This window comes from Chiloscyllium punctatum, chromosome 41 (assembly GCF_047496795.1).
Source record: "Chiloscyllium punctatum isolate Juve2018m chromosome 41, sChiPun1.3, whole genome shotgun sequence".
NCBI lineage: Eukaryota > Metazoa > Chordata > Chondrichthyes > Orectolobiformes > Hemiscylliidae > Chiloscyllium > Chiloscyllium punctatum.
This window is the reverse complement of record NC_092779.1, coordinates 30,610,672-30,636,692: the sequence shown is the minus strand read 5'-3', so window position 1 is coordinate 30,636,692 and position 26,021 is coordinate 30,610,672. Positions and strand designations below refer to the sequence as shown.

The window sequence follows — 26,021 nt, the reverse complement described above, 5'->3', positions numbered from 1 at the left end:
TTCTTTTAAGGGTATACCTATGTAATTCTCAAGGATCTCAACAACCTCCAGGACCAAATGACCCATTTGGTCAGCTCTCAATCCACCATTGTAAGCATTAATTCCCTTCACTGGCTAAGTAGCAAAAGTGTACACTTTTAAATTATACAGTTTAGTGACACACTAAGGCATTTTGGCTCCTTTTACTATTTGGAAGAACAAAGAGAGCAGACTTTTGGAAACATCATCAACTACAAGTTCCCCTCCAAGACTCATATTTCTGCATTGTAGCTGGATCAAAATCCTAAAACCAATAGCACTGTGGTACCTGCATCACAAAATCTCCAACAATTCAAGAAGGCAGCTTGCCAGCACTTTTCTCAAAGACAATTATGAATGTGAATAAATTCTGGCCTTGCTTATGATTAAGTATTAAAGAAAAATGGTTCAGTGAAACTGGAAAGGGAATGGGATCAGAAAATAAGATTTAGAATTTGATGATAATTGAACAATGAGCCATAATCATAAACAATAGTTGTACACAAAGTTGACTCTGTTAGTCTGACCATACCGAATTGGGAAAAACCTGAAGGGGTTAAACATCCAAATAAAGCCGTGTAATTAAGAATGCTGATGCTGTATATAGGTTATTATAAATGTTTCCTGTGCTATAAAGTTTGCTAGTAAACTGTCGTGTAATGATTTTGTGCTAAATGAACAAGATGACTCAGTGTATTGAAAGTGCCTGGGATAGCTCGATACTTCATGACATGGAATGATGGCACTTTTACATTTGTTGAGTTACTCTATACAAGCTGAATTGAAGGTAACTTAGAGAATCATCCGTTCTGTTAAATTGCTATTCTTAGTGAGATTGCTCATTTCCATTGAATAGTGAGGTCATATCCATAAGAGTCTAAGTTGTATCGGCATAGTTTTACAAAAGGCATAGAGAGGAGACCTTCATCGCAACAGCATGGCCTGGATTCAAACTCATCTCCTAGAAGCTAAAGCACAGTGTGCTTTTCTGTCGTCTCAAAAGATTCATTGTCATTATGGTACAGAGGAGGTCATTTGACCCATGTGGCTCTGTAGAGCAAACCAGTCATTCCCATTCAACTGTTTCATCATTGAGGCTCTGCAAGTTTAGTTCTTTCAAGTGCCCAGCTGTTTCAGTTGCATTTCCACCATCCTTGTCAGTTCCACAGAATAGTTGTGTTGCTCTTTGTTTCCTCTTATTTCTTATCCCTTCCCTCCAGGGGGTGGTAAGAGGCAGTCATAGACCTTTGCTCCCTCAACTGCATGTTAGTTTTGCAAGTGGTTTGTAACCCAGTCATTAGAAATTTACTTCTTTCCCCTCTTTCTCACTGTGTGGAATCAACTTCCTAAAGAAGTGGTGAATGTGGGCACAATCACAACACTTAAAAGACATTTGGATAATTGCATGAATAGGAAAGGTTTGGAGGGAGCAAGCAGGTGGAACCAGTTTAATTTGGGATTATGTTCGGCTTGGACTGTTTGGACCAAAGGGTTTGTTTCCATGCTCAATGCCTGAAGTGCCATTCCTCTCTATGTTCACACCAATTGTTACGGCTGACTCCCTCAACCATGAGCTGCTTTGTCCAGAGATTAATCTCTCTACGGCATTCTGTGTACAGCAATTCCTGGTCTCGCACAATTACCACTTAGTCAGTAATTTGACTTCCCAGCATCTGATAGATTATGATTTCTGAACAACACAGCAGTATCCATGGTTGAAGGATGGCCTTAATTGCATGGGAGATTTACAAGTATACGCTTTGGATTTAATATCTTTGTCATCCCATTTGGGTTTTCCTCACTGCCTGTGTAGGTCAGCAGTTGATTTTGATCAGCTTTGTAGTGATAATTTGTCAGCAGTGGCTTGTAGTACAGATGCTGAGTGCCAGTGCACTGCTGAATTAATGCAGGATGACATCCAAATGGAGTTTCCTGAAATCACTAAGTTGATCAAGTTTAAATCAAGAGCTGAATTCCAGTAAGTAGATATTGTACAGTAATAATGAGAAGAGGAGAGAAAATTGGAAATAATGGACTAATGGCAATCGATGTTGATGGCTGATGTAACTCCCTTGACATATTATCCACCTATTAGCCTTTTAGGGGGTTGGGACTCGATTGTTCTCAGCATTGGTCAGCAATGGTGTGAGGCTGATGATCATGATCTATCTTAATATCTATTATATTCCTGAGAAAAAAAATGTTACTGATAATTACAAAATAAACTATATTTTGCTCTGGGGTGTTCTAACATATGCTTGCATCAGCTGAATTTATAGTCAAATTGCCAAGCAGAAAGCCATCTGGGTTAAAGTACTCTAGGGATAATTATTGATCTTGCTAGACTTTTATTATGTGCACAGTTGCACACTTTAGCTATCTTTACCCATACCACTACTGTCCCTATCTCTCTCACCCTCATATGTCTTTGCATTTTATTGTTTGCTGTAGCTGGGATGAAGGTATAAATGCCCATCCTTAACCTCCCTTTAGGAAGGTGATGGTGTTGTCCTTGTCAGGCAGGTGGAAGGGTGTTTGCTGTCTTAGGTGAAACGTCAAGCTGGCATCCTCCCATCCCTCGCAAATACTTTCAAAACTGCATGCTTTAAGCTGGTCCCACACACAGCTGCTAAATATAAAACTGCCAATCTCATGTATAATTGCATGGCTTGCCCTGCACCAGCTCCCATTCCAGTCTCAGGCTGCTTCTCAACCTCTGTAGGCAGCACCACGTTCCCTCATCCTCAGCACTGCTTAGATTTGCAAACAGTGGTCCACCTACAATGTGTCTTCTTTGACTTTTCTTTTGTCTTTGTGTTTTTTTTGTCTTTTGTCTTTTGACTTTGATTTGATGCAATTGAGTCTTTTGTTAGCCCATTTCAGATAACAGTTAGGAGTCAACCCTGTGTTGCTGTACTAAACACATGTAAGCTAGAGCAGCTGAAATTGTGTTGGAGGAGGGGTTATGAGGTGGTGATGGCTATGAACAGTTATCCACAGAACTGAGCCAATTGATTGCAGTGTAAATATTGGGCAGGAAGCCACAGAGAAATCCTCCATTAGTTTTCCTTTATATCCACATGATCGGTAAGTCAAGGCCCTGGTTTAATGTCTCAACTGAAAGACCCACTTCGACAGCACACCACTGCTTCAGTATTAAAGTGGAGTGTCAGCCTAGATCTATGCTCTAGTCTCTGCGGTTGTAGTTGAACTTCACAACTTTGAATCACAGACTGCAGTACTACCCCAAGTCACATAGGAATTGTGACTCTCTTGTTTCAGACGTTATGATGTTGTGCAAGTTATGATCCTGTGTTTCTCTATTCCAGCCCTCTCCATGTGTTATACTTGGTCCCTGAACTAGTATTACACAAGGAGAGGGCTGGAATAGGGACAAGGGGATGAGATATGTCTTTTGTATATAGGTATTTGCCAAAAAAAAGGTGATGGCGCAGTGGCTCAATGGTTAGCACTGCTGCCTCACAGCACGAGGAACCCAGATTCAATTCTAGCTTTGGGCGATTGTCTGTGCTGATTCTGCCTGCGTCTGCGTGGGTATCCTCAAGGTGCTCCAGTTTCCCCCCACAGTCCAAAGATGTGTAGGTTAGGTGGATTTGCCATGCTAAATTGCCAATAGTGTCCAGAGACATGTAAATTAGGTGGATTAGCCAAAGGGAATGCAAGATTACAGGGTTAGGGTGTGGTCTGGATGGGATGTTGTTCGAAGGGTTGGTGTGTAAGTGTTGAGCCAAATGGCCTGTTTCCACACTGTCGGGATTCTATGATAAGTGATACTGCTGAGTTTTAATCGAGAGCTCCTTCTAAATTTCTGAGAATTCACTGTTTGTAGTTGGAAATTGAACAAAGAAGAACAAAAAGCAAAGAAAATTTATAGCCGTGGAACAAGCCATTCATCCCTCCAAGCCTAAGCCAATCCAAATCCACTCACTAAACCGGTCACCCAATTCCTAAGCATCTGTATCCCTCTGCTCCCCACCTGCTCATGCATCTGTCCAGATGCATCTTAAATGAATCTACCATGCCTACCTCTGCTGGCAACGCGTTCCAAGCACCTACTATCCTTTTTGAAGTTGAATCAGGAAGAGGAAAAATTCAGTTGATTCAGCTCCTGTTTACAAATATACAAATTGCAAATATGGAATAAACTAGATTCCACAGCAGTTGAGGAGTTTAAAATTACTTGACTAAATGAATTTAACTTCATTCAATTGAAATAAATCTGGAATAACATAATAGTAACAAGTAAAAAGTGACCAGATTGCCATAAATACCCAACTCGTTCACCAATACCATTGTAGAAACAAAACAAGCATGTTTTTTCTGAAATGGTCAGAAAATTACCTCAAAAATCGCTACTTACGCCTATCCCCTACCCGGTCATCACTGTTCGAAAAGACAGCTCACCAACATCTTCTCAACAGCAGTTAGGGACAAAGAACAAATGCTAGCCTTACGAGCAACACCCACATTTTGTGAATGAGTGAAAAAGGCAAAGCTTGAGTGAGATTTCTGTGTCAGGATGGGCAATTAGAGGTCCAGCTAATTTCCTACTTCCAAAATGTAGCATATAATTGTGTGTGTGTGTGTGTTTGTGTGTGTGAGAGAGAGAGAGACAGAGAGGGAGAAGGAAAAAGAGATGGATTGCTGAACCACATTCTTAATCACCTATAAAAATACATTAATCTGTTTGGATGCTCCAGATCAATGTGATGGTCAGTAACATCTTAAATGTCAAAGAAAATACCGAGTTATCCCTGACCTTTCAAAGGCCATTTTTTAAGTTTTAATGATAAGTGACAAATTCAAAAAGTGTTAACTTGTCAAGTGTGGAAAAGATTACAATTGGTGACATAATTAGTACATAACATTTACACAGAATTATTAATTTAGTAAGTAAGGTTATGAAAGGTACAAATTTTTGTTGTGAAGTCTGGAGCTCAACTGTTGCAATAATATTTCTGCATCTGTTCAGTTTCCATGGTGACTGGTGTATTTGAAGTCTTTTTTTAAAGGGAAGTCTGTGATGTAGACATTTTTAGTTGTTCATGTTCTCATTATTTTTCTTTCTGGATTTTATAGATAAGATCATTATTTTGCTTTCTGGATTTTATAGATAAGGCTTGGTTCTTTTATACTTATATAATTAGCTGAAAATGTGTTGCTGGAAAAGCACAGCAGGTCAGGCAGCATTCAAGGAGCAGGAGAATCGACGTTTCGGGCATGATCTTAGCCTGCTGGACACACTTTCCTCATTCCTGAAGAAGGGCTCATGCCCGAAACGTCGATTCTCCTGCTCCTTGGATGCTGCCTGACCTGCTGCACTTTTCCAGCAACACATTTTCAGCTCTGATCTCCAGCATCTGCAGTCCTCACTTTCTCCTACTTATATAATTAAACTACTTTATAGAAGGCCATATATTTTACGATGAAACACTTAGTTCAGTGATGCTGCTGTATTTTGTGAAAGAAAATAATGAGTAAAATCAATGAGAATAGTCATAGATTGAAAATGATGGAAAAAAAAGACAAAGAACAACTCTTTTGGCTGTTGAATGGTGACAAAGTTAGGTTCCTATTTTACTCTGACTTTAGCTTAGTTGTGATAGATTTGTGTTTACCATTATTAAAATGTTGACTTCTGTAAATGCAGTTTAAATAGAATTTGCTTTTTGGTTTCCTGAGCCTGGAGCTTTGTCTACACATGACATTGTAATTTGGGTAGTTATTTCTGTAAAGCTGCTATTTGGATATTCCATAGGCTGGGATTTGATTTGCTGTTGCAGAGCTAAAATTCAATCTGTTGATATTTGTTGCAGGAAGGGATCATGTGACAGCTTTAATGCATAGTCCACTAGAGGAAGGCTTTCAACTCATGCCTCATCTTATAAACAAAATGCACTGAAAGCTGTGAAATCATTTATTAATGTTTGCAGAAATTCGAAAAAAATTGCCATGAAAAATAATTAAACATGACATAAGATGGTTCAGAAAGTTATAAAGCTGCATCATTTAACATTCCAGATTCAATCCCCAGTTTTAGATTAGATTCCCCACAATGTGGAAACAGACCCTTCTATTTCACTATCCTGTCTACCTAGGACTCCACTTTCAAGCAATTATGAACCTGCAGTCCATGGTCTCTTTGTTTCGCAACACTCCCCAGAACCTTACCATTAAGTATACAAGTCCAATACTGATTTGCTTTTCCAAAATGCAGCACATCTAAATTAAACTCCATCAGCCATTCTTTGGCCCATTGGCCAATCTGATCAAGGTCCCATTGTATTCTGAGGTAATTTTAGATTAGGTTAGATTCCCTACAGTGTGGAAACAGGCCCTTCAGCCCAAAAAGTCCACACTGACCCTCCGAAGGGTAACCCACCCAGACCCATTTCCCTCTGACTAACATACCTAACATATGGGCAATTTAGCATGGCCAATTCACCTGACCTGCACATCTTTGGACTGTGGGAGGAAACCTACACAGACACAGGGAGAACGTGCTAACTTCACACAGGCAGTCACCCGAGGCTGGAATTGAACCTGGGACCCTGGTGCTGTGGGGCAGCAGTGCTAGCCACCGTGCCGCCCACAATTGTGATTGAGTGACTTGATTGATTTGTTTTTGCATCGTTATCTTTGCTTTCTTTGATTTAATTTGTTCTTTGTTGTTGTGTTATTGGTTTATGAATGCAAAGCTTAAGTTAGTGAGATAGCATATTGTTGTGCCTCACCAGGGTAGCAGGTTGGAAAGTAGACTCCAGTATTTCTGTAGTCATCACAGAAGTGTAAAAAAAAGTTAAACAAAGCACTCAAAGCCCCCAGTTTACCTGTCTGATAGGCTAGTTTTCTCTACTTAACAAGAACTGCTATTTATTACAAGTAAATAGATTCAAATGACAGTATACAACAATGAACTGTCAGTGAACAATAAGTTTCAGTAACTTGCTTTTAAAATGTACAGCAATTCCTTCCTCAGTCCTTTGTATTCAAATAGTCCTTTATCCATTTCAGTTCACAATCGAAATGCAGAAAATAAAATGATACGGTCTTTACAATATCAGTTGAAAAGTGTGTCAGTGAAGCATGGCACTTGAAGTATGTTGTAGAAGTTACTTTTAAATAAACAGCCATCAGAATAGCCATGGTATTGCTCCCTAGGAATTTGAGAATACAATGGGATACCATGGAGGGGCAAGACCCTAAGGTTTCGTAGAACTGAGGAAGGTGAGGATCTTAATGTTTGATCAAACTGTTTAACAATAACCAGAGGGGAATTCAGCAACTTGGTAATATGAATTAGGTAGCATAGCTGTCTAATTAATTCTTTGAACTAATAATTATTCTGAAATTCTAAGTACAAGTGCAAGAGCCGCAGTTGATCTATATTTCCATTTATTCAAAGCTTTTGCTCTGAAAAAAAACTTCTTAAATTAATTTCCGGCCTATTTAATAAACACTTAGATAAAGAAGTTCATGTTTTATTACAAACTGAGAATTCACTTCACACAAAGAGCTCAATTCGATATTAATCTTTGAAAAATTTCCCTTTGCCATCATTGCTTATGAAGAGCAGATTATGTGATGATGGAATCTCACATTAGATTCTTTCTGAACCCAGTTCTCTTTCTAGTATAGAAATTCATCATATGATTATTAAAACAAACAAAACTGTACCTGACTGCTTCAAATTCATCCCCTAGTTTGTTTTGAAATCACTTTAGTTAATAAAGGAAAGGTTCTGTAATCTTACTTGCAAAGAGAGATGGGCACAAAAAATTAATTTCATGATCTTTGCATCTTACAAATTATAGACATTGATCTTGGAGTTATGTATGAAATCAAAGTATTAATATGAATGCAGACAGATACCCTTATAGGTAAATTCCTTTAATGTGAAGGTGTTCTTTGAGTGTCTGAGGATGGCGGATTGTCAACAACATTTTCAGTTTTCAGACACTGAAGCCATCTATATCCTTATGAAACTAGCTTTGGAAACCCATTCAGGCATGGACTGAAAAATGGTGAGTAATAATCAAACCACACACATACCAACAAGAGAAAATTGACCTATCTGACCATATTCAATGACATTGCCATCACTGAATCCCCAAAATCACCATCTTGGGTGTTGCCGTTAACCAGAAACAGAATTGAATCAGCACATAAATATTGTGGCTCTAAAAGCATACAAGGAATTCTGATGATGAATAACTCACCTCTTGACTCCCCATCAGCCATCCATGTCCAATGCACAAATCAGGAATGTGCTGGTATTCTCCCCACTTGCCTGGATGGGTGCAACTCCAACAACACTAAAGAAGCTTGACACCATCCAGGCTAAAGCAGCTTGCTTGATTGGTACCACATTCACCACTTTAAACATACAGTTACTCCTCCACCATCAATTCTCAGTGACAGCAATGGACAGGATGCACTGCAGCTTCTTGCAAAGCTTCCTTGGGCACAACACCTTTGCAACATTGAGCACCTGAAAGGGCAAGGGCACCAGGTGCATGGGGGAACAGCATCACCTTCATGCTATACTCCAAGCCACACACCGTCCTGACTTGGAATTGCTTTGCTATTCCTTCATTGTGTTGGATCAAACTCAGCACCACCTTCTCAAAGGTAATTAGGGATGGTCAACAAATGTTTGTGATGCCTACATCTGACAAGAGGTAAAAGGAAAATATGCTGGCTGATAGTGTCAACAAGCATGAGGTCCATAATCAAAACTTTGAGACCTATTTCAGGACTCTGATGCTAACTTAGTCAAAAATGAGACTGAGCATGTGCAGTGATTATAATCAGGTCTGAGTTGGCCTCAGCAAAGGGCTGCTAGGCCCATCAACTGCAAGCAAGTTCCTTGACATTCTTGAGGAGAAAGAACAATCTCAGAGCCACGCTGTTGACTGCCGCCAGTCCTCACTCAAAGCCTCACTTCTCATTTGTACCTGTCCATCCACTCAGGCTGGACTTAACTTAGATTGAGGCAAACAGCTTTTGGAATATTCACCTTTGAATCTTTGTCATTTGTTCCTCCATAATATGGGAAAGCAGCGAGGCCCAATTCAGTGGCAGTCCATAAGTTGCCACCTTCATACACTGTTGGTTACTAGTTACTGATTGAAAAAAATATGATGGAGACAGATTTCTTCCCCTACCTCTTATCTGTCAGCTACTGCTTTTTTTGGTTGGCCTGAATAAAAAGAATGAGTTATCATTCATTCCACTCTGACCCTTTTCTGGCCACAAACACTAACCAATCACATGAATCGAAGTCATATGACTCAGTCGTTTTCACACACTTTGTTCCCATTCAGGAATTGCATGCCAGATTCTTTGTGATCTATGACATTACCACTCCACCCCAACCCACCACACCCCTAAGTCTGACATGCCAGATGTTCAACTTTGTATTTACAGAAGCAATGTCTATCAAAATATTTAAAATACCTGTTAACACAAAATCCCTAACCCTTGAAGCCAAGTTTTTTAAAATTATGAGTCATTAATGAAAATGATTGTATTCGCCGATTATTTGACATATTAGAATTACAAAGGTTCTGTATACTTGAAATAAGCACACTTCGTACAAATGCTCTTGACCTTTGTCACTCTTATTCTGAGAGAAAATCGTAGCTCAGCTCTTCCACTTAGCTATGCAGTCAGCTAATCAATAAAATTATCAGCCTCTGCTTTTACAGTGCAGATCTCTGATCTATTTGGATAGTCTTGCTGTTTTGGATAACATAAATTTTGTGAACTGATTTTGTTTTAAGTGAACTGCTATGTTGAGGAAATGAGGCTTAATTTACAGATGATGTTTGCTGATAATCAGACTTTGCCTGATCTGGTGGATAGCTTTATTTGACCAATTCTTGTCAATGTTCTCTTGTGTTCTGCTAAATATCAGAGTGTGGCTTGGACAATGTAAAACCAGTTAAAAGGAAAGAAGGAAAGAATCTGGGGATGGTTGTACATCTAGTATTTGAAACGTTAAATCATGGTGAACCAACAATAAGTAAAATGAAGTCAATGTGTAATTATGTCAACGAGTATTGCTGGACAAAGAGACCTTGGAGTGCAGGTTCATAGCTCCTTGAAAGTAGGGTAGCAGGTAGATAGGATAGTGAAGAAGGCATTTGGTATGCCTTGATTTGAGCTATAGGGAAAGGTTGAATAGGCTAGGACTGTTTTCCCTGGAGTGTCAGGCTGAGGGGTGACCTTATAAAGGTTTATAAAATTATGAGGGGCATGGATAGGATAAATAGATAAAGTCTGTTCCCTGGGGTGGGGAAGTCCAGAACTAGAGGGCATAGGTTTGGGGTGAGAGGGGAAAGATATAAAAGAGACCTAAGGGGCAACTTTTTCATGTGTGTATAGAATGAGCTCCCATAGGAAGTGGTGGAAGCTGGTACAATTGTAACATTTAAAAGGCATTTGGATGAGTATATGAATAGGAAGGGTTTGGAGGGATATGGGCCGGGTGCTGGCAGGTGGGACTAGATTGGGTTGGGATATCTGGTCGGCATGGATGGGTTGGAACGAAGGGTCTGTTTCCATGTTGTACATCTCTATCACTCTATGTACTGCAAACTTTTAGATGTAAGTTAGAGGTTACATTTTAAGAAACAAAAGCAGAAATTGTTGCAAAGAGTTGTCAGGTCTGGCAGCAACTATGGAGAGAAATCAGAGTTAACATTTTGTGTCCAATGACCCTTCTTCAAAACTGATGGTAGCTAAGCTAGGGAAAGGATGTATTTATGCAGAAGATGGTGGGGTCGGTGGGTGGGGGAGAGGGAATAGAGAAAGAGATAGAGCCCGAACATTGAGAAAAACAGGACAGACAAAAGACTGGGTCTTAGGAATCATGTTCAGTTTCAGCAACATGTTCCCAGGTTTCTTCATAGGTCCAGCATTAGATATTGTTTGGATACCAAGCCACACTGGGAACATTATAAAAGAACTCCATCAGGTTCTATCTAATAGTTAACATGATGCCATGATGCCTTCCAGCAGGATTCACTAGATAGGGATCAAGAGTAGGAACACTTGTATTTTCTTTCACTATTTTTAATTCAGGGTACCTGAGGCTAATTGTAAAACATTTAAAATATCCCCAGGCTGCTCACAGCAATGTTACCAGATAAACTTCAAAACTGAGTCAGACAAAGAGACATTGGGCTTCATAAGGTGGCTTTGCAACCTCAGATGTACAAGAAGTAAAAAACCAACTTACATAAGACAGGCTGCACAGCAGGTTCCTGTCTCTGTGCATTTATCTCAAAGATAGAAGCCCAGCAGTGAGTGCTACCCTCCTGGCAGCGGCTGGTAGCCAATTAAGGCATCCACTAAGGCAGTTAACCCCTATTACCGCAATGAATTGAAATTTTACCAACTGCACACAAGATCCCCACAGTAAAGGAGTGTGGAAAGTGAATGGAGCCAGCCTCACAACAGCTGATGTGAGCTATGAGACCATTTATTAAGTTGCTGGCATTAAATCACAGTGCTCAGGACTAGTAAAACTGAAGATGTACCACTGCAGCCACTAATGGAAGCTGATATCTCCACTAATATGTTGTCATTGCCATCCTGTTGCAAGCGGTTCCATCCCACTACTGATGGTCCTGCTCCTAGTACCTCACACTGTGAAGGCACGACTCATGCACCATGCCAAATATATCTCCCAATACAGGAATCTGTTTGCCCTTCCCAACTGGATATGTGTCACAGAAGCTGCTCCTAAATTAGTCACTTCTAGGAAGATTGCATATGAGCTTCTGCTAAACAGCTTCTGCTACTGTCCCTACCTCTGGGCCCAAAGATCCAGTTTCAAGTCCCATGTCAGGATGTGTTGACCAGAGGGATGTGTCATACCCTGTCCAGATTGGCTGATAAACAAACAAATTCTTAGGTTCTTCAATGGCCAGTTCAAATTCAAATTGGGGGGTGGGGGGGGGGGGTTATGCTCAAAGGTGGACTTAGAAACAAGGCTAATAAAACTTAAAACTTTGAATTAGTTACAGAGACTGCTGACATGAACTTAGGGTATGTTAAGTGGCTTCTGTGCTTCTTGTCATAGAATATCTTAGCACAGACAGAGCATTCAGTTCATTCAATCCATGCATGATCAGTGTTTCCTTCACATCAATAATTCTTCTCTTGGCTCCAAATCTTTTAAAATTTTCCTTTTCAGGTGATATATTAATTCAATTTTGAAAAAGATATATGGATTCTGCTTTAATCAGTTTGTGACTGACAGATCCACATTTGAATTAATATTTTTGAAAGAATTTTGTTTCCAGACACCCTTTTAATTTTTCTCATTATTGTCTTCTTTTTACGTCATCACATTGACCAACAGAAATAAACTCTGTTGCATATTCTTTGACTGGTTTTCCTGCTTAAAGTGACAGATAATTGGTAGTGCCCATTCGTAACGAGTTTGCAAGGAATAAAACAAAGCATCTTATTCCATTGAGTGCCAGCTGGTGGCAGCAGTGTATGTTCCATATTTGACAGTGTCTGAACCCTGCTTTTAATTTGCTGGAAAATAATCAACAACAGTGGCCAGCGTATTATTGTTTCTCCTCCCAGCCAACTGTGTGACTCTGACCCAATCTATCGTCACCACTCTTGTGATTTGTGTTGCCCTTTATATTCCTGCTATCCCATCTGGCCATATTTGACCATAGCCTTGTATTTTCCTTGTGCCTTTCAGTGCCCTGTATCGCCTCTTTCTTCCTTTTCTCTACTCCCACCCCTACAGTGAGAGGAATTCCTCTGTGAGGAGAGGCTATCGTAGACTCTCTTATGTTCTAAACCAGGCTTGTTGCTGTCTCAGCAGAATCATTCCAAACACAGATGCAATATTTTATGAGTGTTGGGGAAATAGTTCTTTCTAAATAAATAAGGCTCAATGGAAATAACTGAACAGTAAATGCAAGTGTATGCTCAGAGCTAAAAGGCTTGTGATAATAGGCTTTTATTTTATTTCAAAAATATACTTTATTCATAAAATAATTTGATGGTCTGTACAGTTGGTCATGCCATACATACGTAAACATTTACATACAGAGATCAGAATTTATCATTTTTATATAACAGGTCTGTACGTTTATCAATCATATGTACATATATTTAGCTGTGGTGTGAGCAGAGCCCAAATGACTGTGTGGGCCCCCTGTTCTTCTTAGGTAGGCAGATGTTACACGGTAGTCTTTCCCCACCGCGCCTTGGTGACAGCTGCCCCAAGCTTCAGCGCGCCCCTCAACACGTAGTCCTGGACCTTAGAATGTGCCAGTCTGCAACACTCAGTCGGGGTCAACTCCTTCAGCTGGAAGATCAACAGGTTTCGGACCGTCCAGAGAGCGCCTTCACTGAGTTGATGATCCTCCAGGCACAGTTGATGTTCGTCTCGGCGTGCATCCTGGGGAAGAGGCCATAGAGCACGGAGTCCCACGTCACGGTGCTGCTCGCGACGAACCTCGACAAACACCACTGCATTCCTCTCCAGACTTCTTCTGTGCAGGCACATTCCAGAAGGAGGTGTGTGACAGTCTCCTCCCCCCTGCAGCCGCTTCGTGGGCAGCATGTGGTGCGGCTGAGAGTCCGGGCGTGCATAAAGGATCTCTCAGGCAGAGCCCTTCTCACCACCAGCCAAGCCAAGTCTTGGTGTTTGTTGGAAAGTTCTGGCGATGAGGCATTCTGCCAAATGGCTTTGACAGTCTGCTCAGGGAACCGCTCGATAGGATCCGCCCTCTCCTTTTCCCGAAGGGTCTCAAGGACGCTACGTGCTGACCACTTCCTGATGGACTTGTGATCAAAGGTGTTTTTCTTCATAAACTTCTCCACGAAAGACAGGTGATACGGAACAGTCCAACTACTCGGAGCGTTCCGCGGCAGCGAGGCCAGGCCCATCCTTCGCAACACTGGGGACAGGTAGAACCTCAGTACATAGTGACACTTGGTGTTTGCGTACCGGGGATCCACGCACAGCTTGATGCACCCATGTGTACCTTAACCATACGATTGTCACTGGGGTTGTTCACAATTGAACGGCACGACAAGTTAATCTACTAGAGGGAGATGAGCTCCCTTTGGGACAAGTGGCCTTTTTCTAACGTTGTGTTCACACTGCCTCCTGCCATCGAGGTCAGTGTGATTAGTCTGCTGTGGAAGCCATGACTTTGATTTCTACCTTTGCTTTCATAGAAATCATTGCCTCTGCGGTGGGGGTTGGGATGGGAGTTAGATGAAGTAACTACAGAACCCTCTCAGGCTTTCAGGAGTGTTTCTGTCTCCAGGAGCCACATTGTTGGCGTGTGTAAATGTGTTAATAATTCAGACATATCGATGCAGCGGGAGATTGTGCGGTATGTCATTTGGTGCGACCTGAAACTGTGGATGCAGTTATTGCTGGGGGTTTTATTTGTGAGGAGAGAATCCGAATACTGTAGAAGAAAGCAGCAGTCTAATGCACCATTGGGAGGAGGCGGAATAGAGTCGACCTGAATGGATTACGGGTTGAATTTATACAGTTGAAATGTAAATTGACTCTCTCTCTCTCTCAGGCTGTCTCCTGCAACTAACAATAGTCTGAACTGTCGCCTTCCACATCAGTAAATCGTGTTGAATCAAACTGTGATTCCACAAGTGGTCCAACAGATAAGGCATTGTTGTGCGGCTGTTTAGAGCCGCTAGGCTGAGAGCTGAACGTGCAGAGCTCAGTGGATACTTCAAGTGGAGAAACCGGGGAGTCCCCGAATCCAGGACAGAAGGAGTTATGGCCAAGATGAAATGGCTCGGCAGTGTTACTGACTCGCAGCTTCTCATTTCCTGACTTCAAACCGGAGGGCAATTCAGAAAGGGGCACGTGTAATATGTGAGTAGAGAGAAAAAAAACAATATGCCTTTCTCTCTGAAAACATCTGAAGGTGAAGACAAGCATATTTGTTGCAATTGTGCTGAAAATTGAAGCGAGGTGTGAATTTTATTGAGTGGTACTGAGTGAGCAATCCTGTTCGCGCTCCCTCCCCCATCTAAATTTCTGTCCCTCCGTTTCTCTGTTCGTTTTTTTTCGGTGCCACTCTTTCTCTTCTTCCTTCCTTCCTTTATTTCCCTTCCCCATGTCTATTCCCTATCTGTACATGTTCTCGTCCCCCGTGCTGTGACTCAACTGCTTCAATGTTTGGCATGCTTGACGTTATCACTCTGGCCATACAGGCAAATTTGGTCACCATCTTTCGCACACACCAAGATTCCACAACTAACCTCTGGTAAATGATTTGTTAATTCTTTTTGGTGCTGTTGGTTGAGGTTTCTGTTTGGGCCAGAAGGTATTCCAATTCTCTTCAATAAAAACACAGGATCTTCAGTATTCAGCTCCACTGTGGGATCAGATGTATGGGTGTAACATCCCACCTTGAGGAGTGGTACTTCTCACAGTGCCCTGTACGTCACATTCAAACCTCGGTTCAGATTGTCACAGACTCATAGAATCTCTATTTGTGTGGAGGCAGGCCCTTCAGCCCATCAAGTTCACACCAACCCTCTGAACAGCATCCTACCCAGACCCACCTCCCTATCCTATCCCTGTATCCCTGCATTTTCCATGGCTACTCCACCTAGCCCACATTTCCCTGGACATTATGGGCAGTTTAGCATGGCCAATCAACCCACATCTTTAGAATGTGAGCTAGATTTTCCCTGCAAGAGATTGCACAATCCAGCAAGGAATGGTCCAATGTTTCCAAGCTAGTCTCCAACATGAGGAGTAAAAGAAAATCCCAGCAACTGAACCAATTCCCTGAATTTTCATGTGGGATGGAGAGAGTCTCCAGCTTGGTTTAAATGACTGTGGAGCAATGATTCTATGGGTCCCAATCCCAAATTTGGCACCATGCACCATCAATTACTGTGGGATTGGGTGGGGGGAAGTTGCAAAAGGGATGGTATGTACATCACACATGGTTCACAGAGGCTGCTGCACGTTCGAAACCATGGTCACCATCAAACAAATGCAATTTTCTTAGTGGCTTGTCCAAAACATCTCTTGTGGTCTTAACCTATTTTTTTACAAATTTGTACTTTTCAAGGGAAAGTCTGAATTTATCAGAATTGTATGGACAGGTGGAGTACCACTTTGGATGGGTCCCAGGACACCTTGGGCAGAAGTAAAGAATCATTTGGGATTGCTAAAAGTAGAAATAAAAGTGAATAAGCAGTAGATCAGCCTGTCAAAGTATTTAAATCTCCTTGCCTGTATTTCTTTTTAAGAAAATGTTCAATATAAATTAGTAAGCACTCTTTTTCTTTTTGAGTCCAGTGACTTTGTTCACCCGAATACCCGAATTGTTACCTCTGATGTCTCTCCACAAATGTTGCAGGATCTGCTGAGATGATCTAGCAATTTCTGTTTTTGTTTCTGATGTCCAGCATACACCATTCTTTGATTTTTTTTGTGAAGGACTTTTAGAAATCTGTTGAGCTAAGTCTAAGGGTTGTCATTTTGAGATAAGTGCAGCATAAATGATTTCACAACCTACAATTATCACAGTCGGACACCTGTAAATTCGTGGTTTGACTGACCATGTCAAGTGTCTGTGAATACTTATATTTGTTACTTTTTAAATTTATAATTAAATACGTGAAGGTATATATTGTATACATTTAATGTTGGTTTAAGCATTTCTATCCATGAATGTGTGTTTTTTCAAAATTATGAGGTCATCAATAGATACATAGAGCTTTACTTGTTTTCATCTCAGCATGGTTCCTGAAGTGAATACTGGTAAGTTAGTACTGAGGATGCAAGAGAAGAGTCACATGTGGGGTCAAGAGTTGGAACTAATGTCAACAGTAAAACATCACATATGTTGGATATTTTAATAACAAAAAGAACATCCAAACCTCAAGGTCAGATACCATTTGTGTATCTGTGGGGGCTTTTGTTACTGTCCACAGATGCTGCTTAATGTGGTGTGTTTTACAGCCTTTTATTTTTCTTATTCCATCTTTTTATGGGATTGTTACAAAATCAAGCTCAGCACCAATGTAGCAAGTGGAGTCGGTTGTAGCAGCGATAGTTAAATAGCCTCAGAATGAAGGGACGACATTTAGAACCGAGATGAGGAGAAATTAGTGAGTTTTGAGAAGATTTGTAGCTCAGGTTAAGGTTTTGGATGTAGGTTTGCTCGCTGAGCTGAAAGGTTCATTTCCAGACGTTTCATTCCCTTAAACTAGGCAACATCTTCAGTGGACCTCATGCGAAGCAATATTGAAAATTCCTGCTTTCTATTTATATGTTTGGTTTCTTTGGGTTGGTGCTGTCATTTCCTGTGGTGATGTTATTTCCTGTGGTGAAGTCAATTCCTGTTCCTTTTCTCAGGGGGTGGTAGATGGGGTCTAACTCGATGTGTTTGTTGGTAGAGTTCCTGTTGGAATGCCATGCTTCTAGGAATTCTAGGAGTAGTCTACTCAGACCCCTTGGCATCATGGTAGCCCACAAACCCACCAACACACTAAAACAGTAGCTAATGAACTTGAAAGACCCTATACAGACAATGAGCAAAACAAATGCTATTTACAAAATACTGTGCAAGGACTGTAACAAACTAGACATTGGACAAACAAGCAGAAAACTAGTCATCAGGATACATGAACACCAACTAGCCACAAAAACACATGACCCTCTCTCACTAGTATCCTCACATACGGATGAGGAAGGACACCACTTCGACTGGGACAACACATCCATCCTAGGACAAGCCAAACAAAGACACGCACGAGAATTCCTAGAAGCATGGCATTCCAACCGGAACTCTACCAACAAACACATTGAGTTAGACCCATCTACCACCTGCCCTGAGAAAAGGAACAGCAAGTGACTTCACCACAGGAAGTGACATCACCAACCCAAAGTAACCCAAACATATAAATAGAAAGCAGGAATTTTCAGCATTGCTTCACATGAGGTCCACTGAAGATGTTACCTAGTAAGGTAATGAAAGGTCTAGAAATGAACCTTTCAGCTCAGTGAGCAAATCTATGAGGAGAAATAACTTCACTCAGAAGGTGGTGAATCTGTGGAACTCATTGCGCAGAAGGCCATGGAGACCAAGTCACTGAGATTAATGGGTTCTTAATTAGCAAGGGGATCAAGGGTGACAAGGAGAAGGCAGGAAAATGGGGTTGAGAAACAGATCAAGAGACAGTGAGATCTGCAGATGCTGGAGATCAGCATTGAGAGTGTGTTGCTGGAAAAGCACAGCAGGTCAGGCAGTATCCGCGGAGCAGGAAAATCAATGTTTCGAGCTGGAGACCTTCATCATCGAGAAACAGATCATGATGGAGCTGACTCACAGAGTCAAATGGCATAATTCTGCTCTTATATCTTATGGTCTTATAAATAAAGTTGTGTGCAGTGCAGACTTGAGTTAGAGAGGAAAAAAAGGTGATATCACCACTTGCAGGAGAGTCTCATCACAATGTGACAAGTTCAAATTGGTAGTGTCTATTGAAATTTTAACTTAGGACAGTATCATAGGAAAACATTCAAAGAAAATTTGCACAGATGCAATTTTTCCTATTGTGGATCAATATTACATGGATATGAATATGCATTGGTATATATCTTGTCTGATCATTTATATTTGTCAACACATACCTGATTGAATCTCGGATTATATGTGAATTATCCCCTGAATCGATCTGCCCAAGTAGTGCCACTCCCTTCCTCAGGAACCCTGTAATTTTGTTTTCTCTTCAAGTATATATGATACTCCCATTTGAACATTGCGCTTGAATCTTCTTCTGCCACCCTTTCAGGTAATGCATTCCAGATCATATCAACCAAATCTTTATATCACCTGTGGTTCTTTTCCCAATGACCTTAATTCTATGTCCATTGGTTTCTAATCTTAATGCCAATGGAAACAGCTGCTCCTTAATTACACTGTCAAATCTATTCATAATTTAGAACACCTCAATCAAATTTTCTATTGAGCTTTGGCCTTTGGAGAACACTTCCAGTTTATCCATTTTCTCCACACATTTCTGAAGTCCCACATTCCTGGTACCATTCTAATCAGGCACCTCTGTGTCCACTAAGATCCTGATATTCATTAGAAATCTGTTGCCCAGATTTGAACACAATACTTCGGCTAAACCATAGTCAGTATAGCTCAGTTCTGTTATGATTAATATTAGGATCCCACATTTTGTAAATGGTCTTCTTGACTTTTCATTTCACCCTCAAAGATTTGTGCACATGCAACACCCCCCAACTCATTTGTATACTATTCATTTCAAATTGCTTCTCTGTGTTCTTACGACCAAAATATATAACTTCACACTTATCTGCATTAAATTTCATCTATCTTGTTCTCCCATTCCACAAATCTGTGTGTGTTCTGTTCTATGCCCTTACACATCGGCTATTATCCTACTCATTGTTACAACATTCCGGAATTTTTTGTCTTCTGCTAACTTTCAAGTGATATCCTGGATACTCAAGTTCAAGTATTCAAACATTTAAAATATGTTTATTACACTGTACTGTATTACTTTTCTGCCCTGAACTCAAGCCACTAATCAATGACCACACGAAAGAAACCATCAGTTAGTAAAGCTGCTTTTCAGAATTCCTGTTTCATGTGCATTATTAATCTGAATCGGAATTCACTTGCAAATGGATGGCTTGGGTGAAGATAAAATGCAAGTTTGGGAATGTTAAAAGTCTGAAATTTTTAGCATGTCAGTCAGAATTTGATAGAGAAAGATGGTTGAAGTTTCAGGTGGGAGCAGAGTCTGATGGTGTTATGCGAATTCAGCATGCTGCGGTTTGATTCTGTGAAGAGTGGAGACAAACTCAACTTGTTTTGGTTGTGGCTGCCCCGTATAATCACAGCTAAGCCCAGGCATTGAATGAGGCAAATACACCATCAGTAAACGTAAGATCACAAATTAAACTTTTGTTCTCCATTGTAGTTACATTTCACAGTATCACGTGTACATACATAATTGCTTTTACAAATGTGTTGTGTGTCCACATTTCTGTTTGATTATGTGTTGCCTGTTATAGAAATCAAGCAGTGTCATGTGCATATAACACAACACTCAATTAGAAGTAGTCAGTTGCTTGCTGCTTCTGTAAATGAAGTAACATTAAATGTCTACACGTCCAACTATACATTCAGCAAACCAATAACAAACAATCGCTCAAGTGCAGCATGGAATCATATTGAAAGTAAAGGTTGAGCATTTTGTGTTGATGCCTAAAATATAACCAGTTATTATGATAGTTAAAGGATAAACTCCTGGAGCAGCATTTTGTGACCAAAGCAACTAAGATTTTACGCTGCATCAATCTGCATTTAAATGGGACCTTCAAGTGCTCTGCATTTCTCCAATTCATGTTCTGCATCCCTAATTTTCAATGCTGTACCATTTGCAGCCATGCTTTCAGCTGCCTAGGTTTTAAGCTCTGTATTGCTCTCCAAATCTTGCTGTCTCTCTTGTTCATTCTGTTCCTTTAACGTGCTTAAAGTCAACCTCTGGGTGGCACAGTGGCTAACACTGTTGCCTCACAGTGCCAGGCATCTGGGTTCAGTTCCACCCTCGAATGACTGTCTGTGTGGAATTTACATGTTCTCCCCGTGTCAGTGTGGGTTTCCACCCACAGTCTAAAGATGTGCCGGTTAGGTGGATTGGCCATGCTAAATTGCCCATAGTGTTCAGGGATGTGCAGGCTAGGAGGATTAACAATGGGAAATACAGGGATTGGGTGAGTCTGGGTGGGATGCTCTTAGGAGGGTTGGTGTGGACTTGCTGGGCTGAATGATCTGCTTCCACACTGTAGTGATTCTATGATTAAGGTTTTGGTCTCCTATCTGGATACCTCTTTACATAGCTGGATTTTTTTTTCTGATAATATTATTCTACAGCACAGTAGATGATTTAAGTGAACATTGTTGTTCTTCACTTGACCTCAGAGTTCCCAAACCTGAAAAGAACAGAAATGAAACAGCAATCTTCCCTGTCCAAAGGCAATATATTAGCCTCTAGAATGAGAGGAGCATGGAACTGGGTAGATGTTTAATTTTGCACCTCCTGTCATCACGTTGATAAGCTTGCACTACCTCGCCTGCAGATTCCCAGAGGTGGAATCAGGGATGGAAAGATCAACTGCCCACAAGGGGCAAGTAACAAATTAAGGTAAGTTAAGGACCAAATTGAGCCCAGTTATCAGAGGCTGACTGCAGAATCGGTGGTCTCCAGTTGCAGATGTGAACTAGGAGGGCAGCACTCCAGAGAAACTCTGAGTCCCTCCTCAATTGATTAGCCACAGCATCCCACCATCAAGGTTCAAATGAGTTTCCTGATCCCGTCCAGAGTAGTGACAAAGACTCATTTTTTCTGAATTGGCAAATTAGACAACAGGGCATCCTGATCTTCAAAATGGGCTGGTGGGTGCTGTATTAAGGCTTGCGGGCCATCGGAGGCCATTCAACATGGAAGGAGCTGCGCCCTGCAAATGGGGGTGAGAGAGCGAATATGTCTACATCTCAGGTCACTCTCAACACTTTTAAAATAATTAATTTTAAAAATGGCCTCAGCTGTCGGCCACCGTCATGGTGGGATGCTGTTTCATTTCTTTTCCTGCCTGGTTTAGGAACTCTGAGGTCAAGTGAAGAACAATAATGTGCATTTAAAACTCCTAAAGTGCTGTAGAGTAATATTATCACTCATTACACCTTGATGTTATCTCTGCTGGGTGGAGTTAAAAGATTTTTAATTGAAACTAGAGCAGCCCCATCAGCTCCCCTAGTGTCCTGGCCAATATTTATCCATCAGTCAGTCCCTTTGTACAGATTATCTGGTCATTATTACTTTGGTATTTATGGGACCTCACTGTGCATAAATTGTTTGCTAAGGTTCCAAAATTACAACAGTGACCACACTTCAAAAGTGCTTAATTAGCTGTAAAATCACTTTTGGACATGGCGAGATTGAATAATTTCCAGTAAAAATACAAGCTTGACTGATCTTTAGATCAGCATTTCAAATTCACCCTGTGGTTTCAAACATTGCTAGCAGTTTATTAATTATAGATTTTGATGAGCATTTCAGTGTTATTTGTCGACCTAGCCCCTGTGCTTAACCATTTCTGATGTGTAACGTCAGAAATCTGTATTACTGTCAAGATCTCTGCTAGTGTTCCATCTTCAACCTATGAAAATGTGATGTCTTTGAGGTTTCCCCTCCAAATTGCTCACTTGAAATAGGGAACTCTGTAATTTGCCAACCCGCTGTTTTTCCTGCTTTTAAACGCGTTTTGTCTCGTGCTTGTGAATTATTATGCAACTGAAACTGCTTGTACTCATCTTAATGAAGAAGATGATGTGTGAAGGATGTGTAAAACATTACATGGTTGTATCAGATCTGCAGGCTACTGACATGCAGGTAGTTTTGATGTTTCGTTCGTCAGTGTCTGGAGAAGATATTTGACAAATTGTGAGAACCTCCTTCAAAGAGGTTGCGTTGTGAAAGGGAAATACAGTGATATTTTACCTCGTGATTGCTCATCACAGTCATCAACAAAAACAGGTTTGCTCAGCAAACTGTTCTGCAATATTGTTTGGCCTGAATATAAAACCCAGCTACAGTAATTGGTTGAATGATGATGAATAGAGCTAATTAGTTGGTCAAAAGTACTCAATGGTTATTGAGTAGAAATTAGCATCAGAGCACTTCACATTCAGAAATTATGTAAAATTAGGTTTAAAGATTAATGATTCTCTCAGTAATATTTCATTGGTAGTGGGTAAAGACGCAACTACTAGGTAGTAGATAAGAGAGGTTATTTTTAAAGTAACTTGCATTGAGAGTTTGTTTCTTGAGCTTTGCAATCACAAGGAAGGGAAACAAGCCAATAAAATTCACCATGTGGTATTTTTTGAAACACCTCTGTGGTCTGACAATATTCTTAGAACTTGCCTCAGTTCTGTGGAGACTTTGCATAAAACAGTTATTATTACTGGGTCAACAAATTATCTACTTGAGAGAGTTTTTACTCAAAAGGATGGACCCAAGTGCCAAACAACAGTGAAACAGGTGCGAGTTTTGTTCCAGTGTTGTGGTCAGGATTTGGAGTTCAGGTACTCAAGTAATTTCTAATATTTAAAAGTCCATCTATTACAACAAAATAAATAAAGCTAGTTTTGAATTCAAATTGAAATGATCTGAAAGTATACCAACCAGTCTGAGCTATTTGTGGAGTTATCAGTGAAGAATTTTAATTTTAATTCCATCACCACCCCTTCAGCATTCTCCCTGAACAGAGCCACCTTGAATAGAATGTGAGTGCTCATAAGCAAGCCACTTCTTTCTTTAGAAAATGGGCACTAGACATTTATATAGCACCCCTTCCATTCAGTTAAACACTTCTGACATACAATGATGTACAGTACGTAATATGTATTAGTGTAACTCACCAGTAGTCCTATGACAATACAGTCAATGCCTATAATCCCTATAATCTCGAAAGACAAGTGTTGCAGATGTGTGAAAATGCAATCATCTGAATTGGGATCAGGAGTAAGCTACTCAGCCCTTTAGCCAGCTAAGAAAATATGGATGTATATCACCGTTTCTTCACTTCCTTTGGAGCAAGATCCTGAAATTCCCTAATAGAAGTGTGGGTGCACATACCATCTGACAGCAGTGTTTCAAGGAGGTGACTCACATTGCCGCTGTTTCGGAGCTGGGGGTAGAGATTCTGCTTGGGGAGTCTCATGGGAGACCCATGCCCTGACATACCTCCTTAAAAGTGCTGACGATGGTCTGGAGTACATTCTCTGAGAGTTCACTTACACCAGCAACATCTGCATACTGCAACTCAATGACACTGGTTGGGGTGACGTTGGTTTTGGCTTAAAGATAGCAGAAGTTGAATAATTTCTCGCTGATTCTATAAGTTAGCTCCACTCCAGTGGGATGCCTGTTGGCGGTGAGGAGAAGTATTGCAATGAGTTTGAGAACAACGTTTCTACACTGGGTTCTGGGAGCAAACCAGAATCAAATATGGACAAGAAGCAAAAAAAAATGAACAAGCTGTGGATGTTGGAAATCTGAAACAAAAACAGATGATGTTGGAAAATCTCAGCCGGTCTGGCAGCATCTGTAGAGAGAAGCCTGAGTTAACATTTCAGGTCCAGTGACCCTTCTTCAGAATAAGAAACTGTGGGAGGTGGAAATCCTCAGCAGCTCAGGCAGTATCGGTGGAGAAAGAGTGAATATTCCGGCTCAAGTACATTCAGTCTTCAATAATCAGCCGCTCCATGTTGCTACACACCTTTGGTGCTCCCCCCACTCATCACCACCACTGCGGGAAGTTTTGTCACGGATTCTGCAAGATGCTAAGACATGGAGTCACTGAGGTCACATTCAATTTCCTCAGACACGACCATTGTACCACAAGAGCCTGACTTTGATTAGGACTCTTAAGGCATTGTTTGTGTAACATGGATTGTAGTGATTATAATGAGGTCAGCCAGCTGGACAGCATAGAAAATGAGATCTCTGATTGGGTCTGTTAATCTGGTCTAACCAGGGAGCCCCTGGCTGGCACAAAAGGGCAAACGTCAGGAATATCGAGCCCCTGGTCTGTCTGACTCAGTAAAAGCCAGTGCAATTGTCAAAGGCTATGCATCTGTAAACAAAAGGTGATTGGTGATGGGACACCAGCCTCTGAAGAGTTATTTCAGTTTGTTAGGGATGAGGGTTGATTTATCAGCATCAGGTTGATGATGCTAGCTTGAAGTTGGAGTATGTGAGACTGATGAGTTGCTGTATGCTGGGAATATGATAGCACGCGATGAGGTGGACAGTCAACATGTGAACAGAAACAATAGTACACTTGCTTTTATATGACACCTTTGTCAAATGCTTTGTACAATGAATTGCCTTCATAAGTTCAGTGACACACAATATATGGCAGTAAAACGAAGCAGTAATAGAGGTGGAGAGATCATTGTTAGAATGCAGGAAACAGAAGTGTTGAATACGTTTCCAGGTATTGAATGGCACTAAAAGTGTTAGTGAGGAATCGAAAGGTGAAATTAATGAACTTAAGAGAATCAAGGAGAAGGCTATAGTGTCAGAAAGAAGAATGGAGGTAATAAAGTAGGAGATTTGATAGTATAAAGTGCAGGCAGCTTTGTTCTGTCATAAAAATAAGATGAACAAAGGTGAAGGCTGGGGATTTTGTGGAAAGTATGAATACATTAGTGGATGTACTTGAAGAGCCAGTTGTACAAGTGAGAATTAACAGCATGCTTAAACAGAAAGTCACAGGTCCTCAAAAATTAGTTTAGGGACCTTACATGGAAAGTAAATGACATAAGAAAAGACCGTGCAATCTTTCACTGACCCTTCCTGATGCTCCCACCTACTAGTGTTTTGTATCCAACAGTATTTGAAGTGCCGTATGTCGGTTAGAATCATAGAATCCCTACAGTGTGGATGCAGATGTTCACACCAACCCTCTGAAGAGCATTCCATCCAGACCCCTCCCCCGCCAATACTCTATCCCTGTAACCCTGAATTTCCCATGGCTTATCTATCTAGCCTGCATATCCCTGGAAATTATAGGCAATTTAGTATGGCCGATTCTCTTAACTTGCCATCTCTTATTTTGTTTATAAAGTTTCATTGTTTTTCTAAATTCTGTCTGAACTTATTTTGCACAGATGTAACTTTGTGTTCTCTTGGATCTATAGTTACTTCCAGATATCATTTGATACTTTTATGTATTCCAGCATATTAACTATTTTCTAAATTGCTTCTGCGCATCCAGGACATTTATGTAGATGTGACAACAGAGGCCAAAACATCTTCCTCAATGTTATGGCTTGGATTTTCACCTTAGCGTTGGGAAATTTGTTGGTTCAGCCTGTCTATGGAGACAGTGC

General features: G+C 40.8%; 1 protein-coding gene across 5 annotated transcripts in view; it reads left to right on the top strand.

The window, feature by feature from the left end:
• Positions 1–26,021, top strand: part of LOC140464970 (catenin delta-2-like) — a 1,239,301-nt gene that overhangs the window by 648,909 nt on the left and 564,371 nt on the right. The window contains exon 1 of one of the 5 annotated variants that reach the window (XM_072560670.1): positions 14,607–14,932. The exons of the other annotated variants lie outside the window; for them this stretch is intronic. The gene's annotated coding sequence lies outside the window, so the exon portion shown is untranslated. Of the gene's footprint in view, positions 1–14,606; positions 14,933–26,021 lie in introns of those variants that run through there. 5 annotated transcript variants of the gene reach the window in all.